At 39.3% G+C, this 7,886-nt stretch overlaps 1 pseudogene; it reads right to left on the reverse strand.

The window, feature by feature from the left end:
* Positions 1 to 50: 50 nt before the first annotated feature.
* On the reverse strand, positions 51 to 1,142 carry LOC136281854 (uncharacterized; annotated as a pseudogene).
* Positions 1,143 to 7,886: the final 6,744 nt, after the last annotated feature.

The following is a 7,886-nucleotide window of genomic DNA, read 5'->3' on the forward strand; positions in this document are numbered from 1 at the left end:
CATTTGAGGAGTAAACACACGATTGTGAAATAGTGCTTGCAAATGGATCCTCAAGAAATAGGCAGGGTCTCCATAGATGCACATTGGCTGCCCATGAAGATCGAAAGGAAACATTTGTAAACTCTGCAGAAGCTGAGAATCCCGAAGCATTCCTGCATCATGCCTTCTTCCCTCTAGGAAAACTTGAAAAATATCATGTTTATTATCTGAAGATAATATATGTTAGTACTTAGAGAAAAATTAGATTCCCGTATTTTACAGAATACCCTCACCCTCAACCATGCATCCTATTCCCTGCATTATTCAGGCAACAAGAATGCTCAAGTGAAAACAATACTTATCTTTAGACTTACTATTTTGTCCAGTATTAGGGGTGGGCCCCACCCTCCTTAGACCCAGCCCCCCCTTTCTTAAACACCTGGATCTGTCACTGACTACCACGTCTAACATATAAGGAAAACTTCAAGAACATAAGTACCAACGGGGTCATACAGGTGTCCAATTATCCCATTTGGTAGAGCTAGAGACTGAAACTTTAGAGCATGCACTCGTTCATTACCGTTGTAGACAATTCCCAGATAATTATCAGGCCTCGCAATAGGCCTAACTGTTCCGTCAACAAAATAAAAACGGTTCTGCAACGGTGACCCACTTTATGAGATAACTTGGGCATAGGTTTGCAGTGCTGTTGGGTTCAACACTGCAGGATTCCAATTGATAATTCGATGGCTATGGACTGTATAGATGTAATCAAGCACTTCGTTGGTTACCACGCTCAAAACAGGGACAGGACGAGCGAAGCGTGATACCATATCACTATACCGGCAAGGGTAAGCAAAGCGTCTTCGCAGCATACAAAGGGCTTCTGTGCCCTCGGCTTTGCTTCGCTGATTACCGTTAATCCAGTCTGAGATTTAGAGTGCTTGTGCGAGTGCAGGTATATCTCTCTTCTTCACTCGAAATTCCGCAAGGCATTCATCACCTTCCATATCATCTAGATCGAAGAGTGGATATGAACTGTACGGTAGGTCTAAGCTTGGAGACTTGTACTGTTCGTACAAAACCAGGAGTTCTTTGTCGTTAACAATGCCTTGGTCATAGCAAAGTAAAATAAAATCCCTTGTTTCTTTGATCGAGATCATTTAGAGTGTTTAAACGTACGAAAACTACCTGAAAGACGCTTAGTAGTTTTAAAATCTCTCAGCCGTACTATTTGTACTTCGCGTTGCTTAAAGTTGAATTTTGGCGGGCAACGGCGACGTTCCTCAACCACGATAGCTGTAGCATCGCCAGCCGTAGTGATTTCCTTAAACTCCCTATTGTTATCTCGCCTCCTGAAACCACAAACTAAAAAGACATCAGAACCTCCTGGCGTATTTTTTTCTATCTCGATCGCTCAGTTGAGCGTTTAGTTGGACGACACAATAATGAGCAAAGTTGCCAAAGGCAAGGGAAAAACCCGTGGCAAAAATGGAAAAACCGAAAAACGTGGTGAGGAACCAGACAACGATCGATATACAGCTTTCAAAATTACGATTCGAGGCTATTGTTTACGTTTTTGTATCAAGGCTGTTACTTGCATAAAGAAAAGAAAACCTCGTTTAACATCATGTCTGGCGAATTTTGTTAGAAATCTGGACGCCAGAGTGGAGCTCCGCCAGTACCAGTCGCTTTCACAAAGCAATTTTTTTTTTCTTAACAGAATCGTGCTCTTTCTTTCCTCTTTGTACCTGTTTTTTCCTTTTTTTTTCACTAAGGACTTTCTTCCGCTTTTGATTTTTTCACGAGCAAAGGTTTTACCATAAACAAAGAGTTTTCACTTGTGATGTGAACAAAGTGATGAAAATAACTTGAAAATCGAGCCCCAACATGAGCGGATGCCAGGAAAATTCCCTCAGGTGATTCGCTTAGGCCCGAGATGATGACACTCTCCTGATTTATTAACTTTTAATTAAAATAGGTTTTTCTAAATAACTTGGGTGCCTTTAACGATTTCGGAAAAATTTTTTGTATGGAAACGTTAGATTGAACGTTTGAATTCGGTTTAGTCTAATAAGAAAAAAACCGACTTTTTTGGGCCCTTGAAGGTGCAAATAATCTCAAGTCTGACGCGGTGATTTGATTTTAACAATATTGTCATGTGAGAACCCGTCAAACATCTGGAATTAAATTACGGACGACAAATATGTGATTCAAACAGACTTACGGGTAAAATGAAGCTACCTTGGTCTTGGTAATTTTTCAGCGCTATGTTTTCATGCTTTTTGTCCGATTCGTTTGAACTTCAGAAATTGGTTTGTCTCACAAAAAGAGGGTCTGGATGGGGGTACAAATATCAGTTGTCAGTTAAAATTTCGGTCATTTATCAGTTGTCAGTTAAATGACTGCAAATAATTAAATTGGCGAGTTAATTATTACTTTCTGACCCTATTTTTGACTAACAAGGCACATGTATAGTAAGCCCGAAAATTACGTCCAAAATTAATACAATAAGAACTCCTTTTTCTCAATTCAATAGCTCAGTTGGTAGAGCGCTGCACCGGTATCGCAGAGGTCATGGGTTCAAATCCCGTTCGAGCCTGAAATTTTTTCAGGTCTCATTTCAACTTCTAGTTCAGTAGTGTTCATAGCTGCGAGCATCGCTTGTATCTCATTTCTTCGCCGCAGCGCACATATATGATTTTCATGTATTTCCAGTCATTATTCGTCCGCGTATGTTCACACCTTCAACGATAATCGTCGACAAATGTGACATTTGTCACATTCCCACCTTCTGAAGTAGCTTGAACGGCTCCTCTATCGCTGCCGAGCCCTACTGGCTAATCTCCAGAGTTAAAATCGTTCCTTAGTTCCGCCAACAAGTTAAGTCCACTTAACTGAGCCTCGCCGAGGACCCCACTGTAACTTAGCATGCAGAAATTGTCTTAGCAATACGGTTCCAAGTTACAGTGGGATCCCCGGCGAGGCTCAGTTTAAAAAGGAGGCAAGGTTACCTAGCTGGTTTCAATGGTCTTGTGTCAAGGTTGATGTGGACGCGGGCTGCTAGAAACCTCTTCACTGGAATTTTTGAAGCAAACTGCGGCTTAGCGTCATAAAGGTCTCTCATAAAACCCCTGTAATTTCAAAGAATGGAAATTTGATTATAGTCACAGAGATAGTTGCTTCAAAGTCAAGTCCCTCTATATTACAAGTTTTTTATAAGTTTTATGAAAGGTGAACTTCATATCCCTTCCTTGATGTTGCTTTTTCTTTAAAAGTGTGCCAAATAAGATCGTTTATCTATAGTTTGTCTTTTGGCATGCACTATTTCAATACTTTCAATTCAAATCGTTTACAAATTTGCTATTTGAACCAGTTCCCAAGCAAAAATATTATTTAATATTTGCTTCTCTAAATAATCAAGGTAAAAAAGGTTTAAGTCTGGAATAAGGACAAATATTGATGTAATAACTCTCTCATAATGTTATTTGTTAATAAATTTTGAAGAAACTTTTATTTGCATTTGCATTTTGGATCATGTTTACTGTAGCTACTCTCAACGGATACATCGACGATATATCGGTCGATATATTGGTCGATACGTATGTCGGTCGACAAAGCTTTTAATTCACCGACACTTCGCCGATACTTCACCGATACCTCGCCGACAGTTCACCGAGTATCGGTCGATGGTCGACATTCAGTCCATAGTCAGATACTTGGCCGATGTAACGCTCAATTATCGGTCAACACTCGGTGGATAGTCGAAAGATAGTCGATCGATATATCGGTCGAGAGTCGGCCGATAGTCGATCGATCGATCGATGTATCGTTCGAGACGAATGTCGGTCTATATGGTATTAGTCTAGTTACCAATGGCACTAAAGAAAAAAATAGGAAAAATTACTAAAATATTGAACGATTTGTTAAAAAACACAACAGGTGAGTTTGGTTTTGACCTAACTGCAAGAGAAAAGAACCCTTTTTCTGTCCTTACAGAGTTATTTAACTCATTAACACATACAGATTCTTGAAAATACGCCTTTTTTGACATTTTCTGTTCAGCTAAGAGTCCAAACTACTCAAAATAAAACATGAAAGCATGCCTTTCTTTGCACTAGCATCCTGTTTTGCAACAATTTTTCCACGGGCATTCACAAAAGTCTTCCTATTCTTTTCTTCTTGCTTCAGTTGCTGACTGGGCTTGCTTTCAGTTCAAGAAATTTCGAGAAAGCATCGTCCAAACGGAAAATTCTTACCAAAGGATGAAGAGAGAAATTCTCCTAGAGTTTTCACTCTAATTTCTAAGCGTCTCTGTATATGTTTCAAACTCAGACAGGGATGGCAAGGGGTGATCCTCCTACCTGTATTATGTACACAGACCCCTAATTAAGCTAATTACACTCCGTAGCAGTTGGTACAAAATGTTCGTTATTGTATTTGATGATTGCTTGAAATTGAAATTAACACCGGATATTATTTATTAAGAATACAGTCTACCTCAGAACAGTCTAAAACGGTTTAAAGCGAAGCGAGGCATAGCATTGTGTAAGTTACCATGCAAGTAACGTATACTAACCACTTCTCAAGGACGGCACGATAAATCATTCGCTTATTACAGTTACAAGTTCGTTTTAACTTTTAATGTCTTTGAAATTGTTGCAGATATTTGGTGTATTTAGGACGGGGTGGACCATTACAAATCAAGGCAGAAAACATATCAGTCCAATGCTAAGTTATTCAAAAAATAATCTCAAAAGTAGACTGGAACATAGCTGAAATATACTTGAGTATTTTTAACCATCCAAAAAGTAACCTGTAGTGCCTAAATACCTGAAAAACATCGAGAGAACTTTCGCTACTTAAATTCTTGTACTAAAATTGGTTACCCCTCCCCTCCCTTTATTCATATGGTCCACCCCTAAGCATCTGATATATATCTATTATCAAAGACTGTGCAATTGTTACCTCACATCACTCTGTTAATTGGCAATCATAGGTGACGTCCAAACCTAACTGATAACATTCGCGATTAAAGAACGTGAACTAAAACAAGAAACTACAGAAACGCCGGAAACACACAAAGCTGGCGCCTTACCGCATTTTCCCTCAGATAAAAATTGAACTGCTAACTACAGAACACGCAATATAAGGGTAAAATAATCGTCATTTCCTCGTTAATTTTAATCTTAGCGCGCTAGTTCCTCTATGAATTAGAACCAATCAAAGGCGCGCCTTCAGTAGATAACCTACTCGCGAATCTTACACCCAATACATCTTATAAAGTTCTACTCGAACTTACTTTTGGGTGTAAAAGCCCTCCTTCGGGTAAAAAGGAAAGAGCCTCTTTTCTTCTTTTAATCTAGTTGACTGAATTCTGTATTCGTTTAGAACCGCCCGACAGCGCAGTTCAATAGATTCAACGGAGACCTTTCCCAATCTTTGCCGTTCTGCCTCGACCACTCTTTTGTATCTCTCACTATCTATTATGCGTTATTCGCAAATGCCAATATATAATCCCTTAAAGCGTTGCGAGGGATGCCAAATCGCCTCATGGCTTCTGTTAACGAGCACTGTTTCTCGACCATGATATCCAGAACCTCTCTGATGGATTCCTTGCAAATTGGATCCTGTAATCAATCCTGAAATAGAAAGACAGAAATTCAATATCAACATAAACAGATATTTGTTATTTTAAAAAAGAGCAATTATTTTGGGAGGTCTATTATCTTACAACCGTACGACCAAGAAATAAATAGGTGTGATGCTGATTGTGTTTAATCGGTGAAAAAAAGTTGAATTTTTTAAATACGAGTAACGTAAATGCTGTTTCCACTCATTTTGGAAATAGTTGCTAAAGTAGATGATACAGTCCCTTCAAGTCCCCGCGGCCACTTTATTCGATCAAAATAATAAGGCAATAGATAATATCAAATCGATCATGAATGGGGAGGGGAGGGTTGTTTCCTGACTTCATGATTGGCCACTTTCGTGGTGTTTGAATGGTGATTAGGGAGATTATAATTTTGCGCGCTAACGTTAAAATCTAGTACAACCTTTAAAGTTTGATTGTTTCATTTCGCAGCTTTAATATACTTGGCTTTAGTTCAAATTTTCGAGTACACTGAACATAGTTAATAGAGGAGGTTGGCTATGAAGGCCGGTAAACATCAAAGGAGCTAATAAAAATTTCAAGATTTATGTAGGAAGGTCCAGGACCGTGCACAATATTTTGTTTTTCGCTCATACACTATGCATGAATCAAGTAACGTTTCCATTAGTTAGTTCTTCAGTCAGGAGTAAACAAAAATTATGTTTTGTGCACGGTCAAGACCAAAAACCCGAACAAAAAAGTACAGCAAAGAACTTTGTCGGGTTTCATAACCATTCGCCTCTATCAACTATGGTCTGAAGTGTCAGCCGTCTTCTCATGTGTAACCTCCAGGAGGGTCTCAATAAGGTAAACCGTTAGCCGTAAAACTGGCCAAAAATTTAGCCGCTAACAATAAAAATTGGAAAATTTTAACCGTTAGCCGTAAAAAATGTTAACCGTAAAAAATTTTTATCCACGAAAGTGAAAGTCTTGAGGTCCCTTGTCAAGCCTTTTTTGTGTCTTGTCTTGTGGCTTGGTAGTACGGAAAGAGCCGGGAGACTTAAGTAGAAATATACGTTAGTCTACAATTGTTATAATAATACCTTTTTGCATCCTGGAATGGTCCTAAGACCTTAAATATGTGTAACAGAAACGAAAATAAATTTTTAACTTTTCAACCGTCTTTGTGCCGTTGCGCCCGCTCCGTATCCAGGTGCTACTTTGTAGTTCGCCTCAGGTCCCCAAAAGGTTAATCGTGATTTACTGAAAAAGGTTCCTTGAATCGTGATCGAAGTATGCTCTGTGAAAGGTGAAATGCTAGAATCCTATACACTGAGACGTGCATAAGTTAAATAATCGTATCTGTTGTTATTGAATCAATATTTCCGGGAATTGAAAACTAATTTTTGGGCTTTTGATTCGTGAAAGGCAAAATTAAGTTGCTTGACTTAGTGACAAGACCTCTGTTATTCCCTCCTCCCCTCCCAACTTAAACCAACCTTTGTTATTTATGGGTTCCGGCTAATCGTGTTCGCCGTCGGATCCATCAACTTCCTCGTCGCTGTCTAGACTTTAATTATTTTGGTCCCCTTTATCAGACATGTCTTTATTCTTTCCCTTTGAGACGGCGGCCGCTACAAAATAAAATATAAAACTCTCAAACTGAAATGCATTTCATATAGCTCTAAAATTGTATAAAAATTCGTTTAATCAGAGTTCTCATCAGGTAGAGATTCAATTAGTTCTTCAAGACAGGAAGAAAAGTCACTGATAACAGGGAAAGTTCTCTCGGCAGTACAAGCAAAGAATGAGTTTAACTTATCAGGATCCTACCGCAAGGGTTGCTGGTTAGGTTTCAGTATGCGGTGAATAATACGCCACACCTCCTTCGGTTTATTAGAGGATAACACCTGCCTTGTGAAGGTCTCGCAAGCCCGACGAATAGCTGCCTTCAACTTGTTTCTGACGTCCCGAAAAAGTTCCCAGGACTCCTGAGAGCCAGTCTTGTGGGCTTCCTTCCTGAAGTTATTCCGCGGCTTTTGAAGTTACCGAATTTGGCTTCCCTCCATCCAGGGTGCTGTATCAGAAATGTGTATCACTACCATCTCTCTCGGACTGAATTGTGGCAGCGTAATATGATACTCTCAACAGCCAAAAACAGTTAATTTAGGCGCCAAATTCGTCGGTTGCTTTCTTGAGCAAATTCCCACCACTAAACACAAGGCAAATCAAAATGCAGTTATGGCTATGAATATTTGGGACGTTTTTCATTGTTTTCCCACTTGGAATGGCTGCCAAAAAAAAGAGAGATGTG

The sequence above is a fragment of the Pocillopora verrucosa genome, chromosome 6, assembly GCF_036669915.1.
Source record: "Pocillopora verrucosa isolate sample1 chromosome 6, ASM3666991v2, whole genome shotgun sequence".
NCBI lineage: Eukaryota > Metazoa > Cnidaria > Anthozoa > Scleractinia > Pocilloporidae > Pocillopora > Pocillopora verrucosa.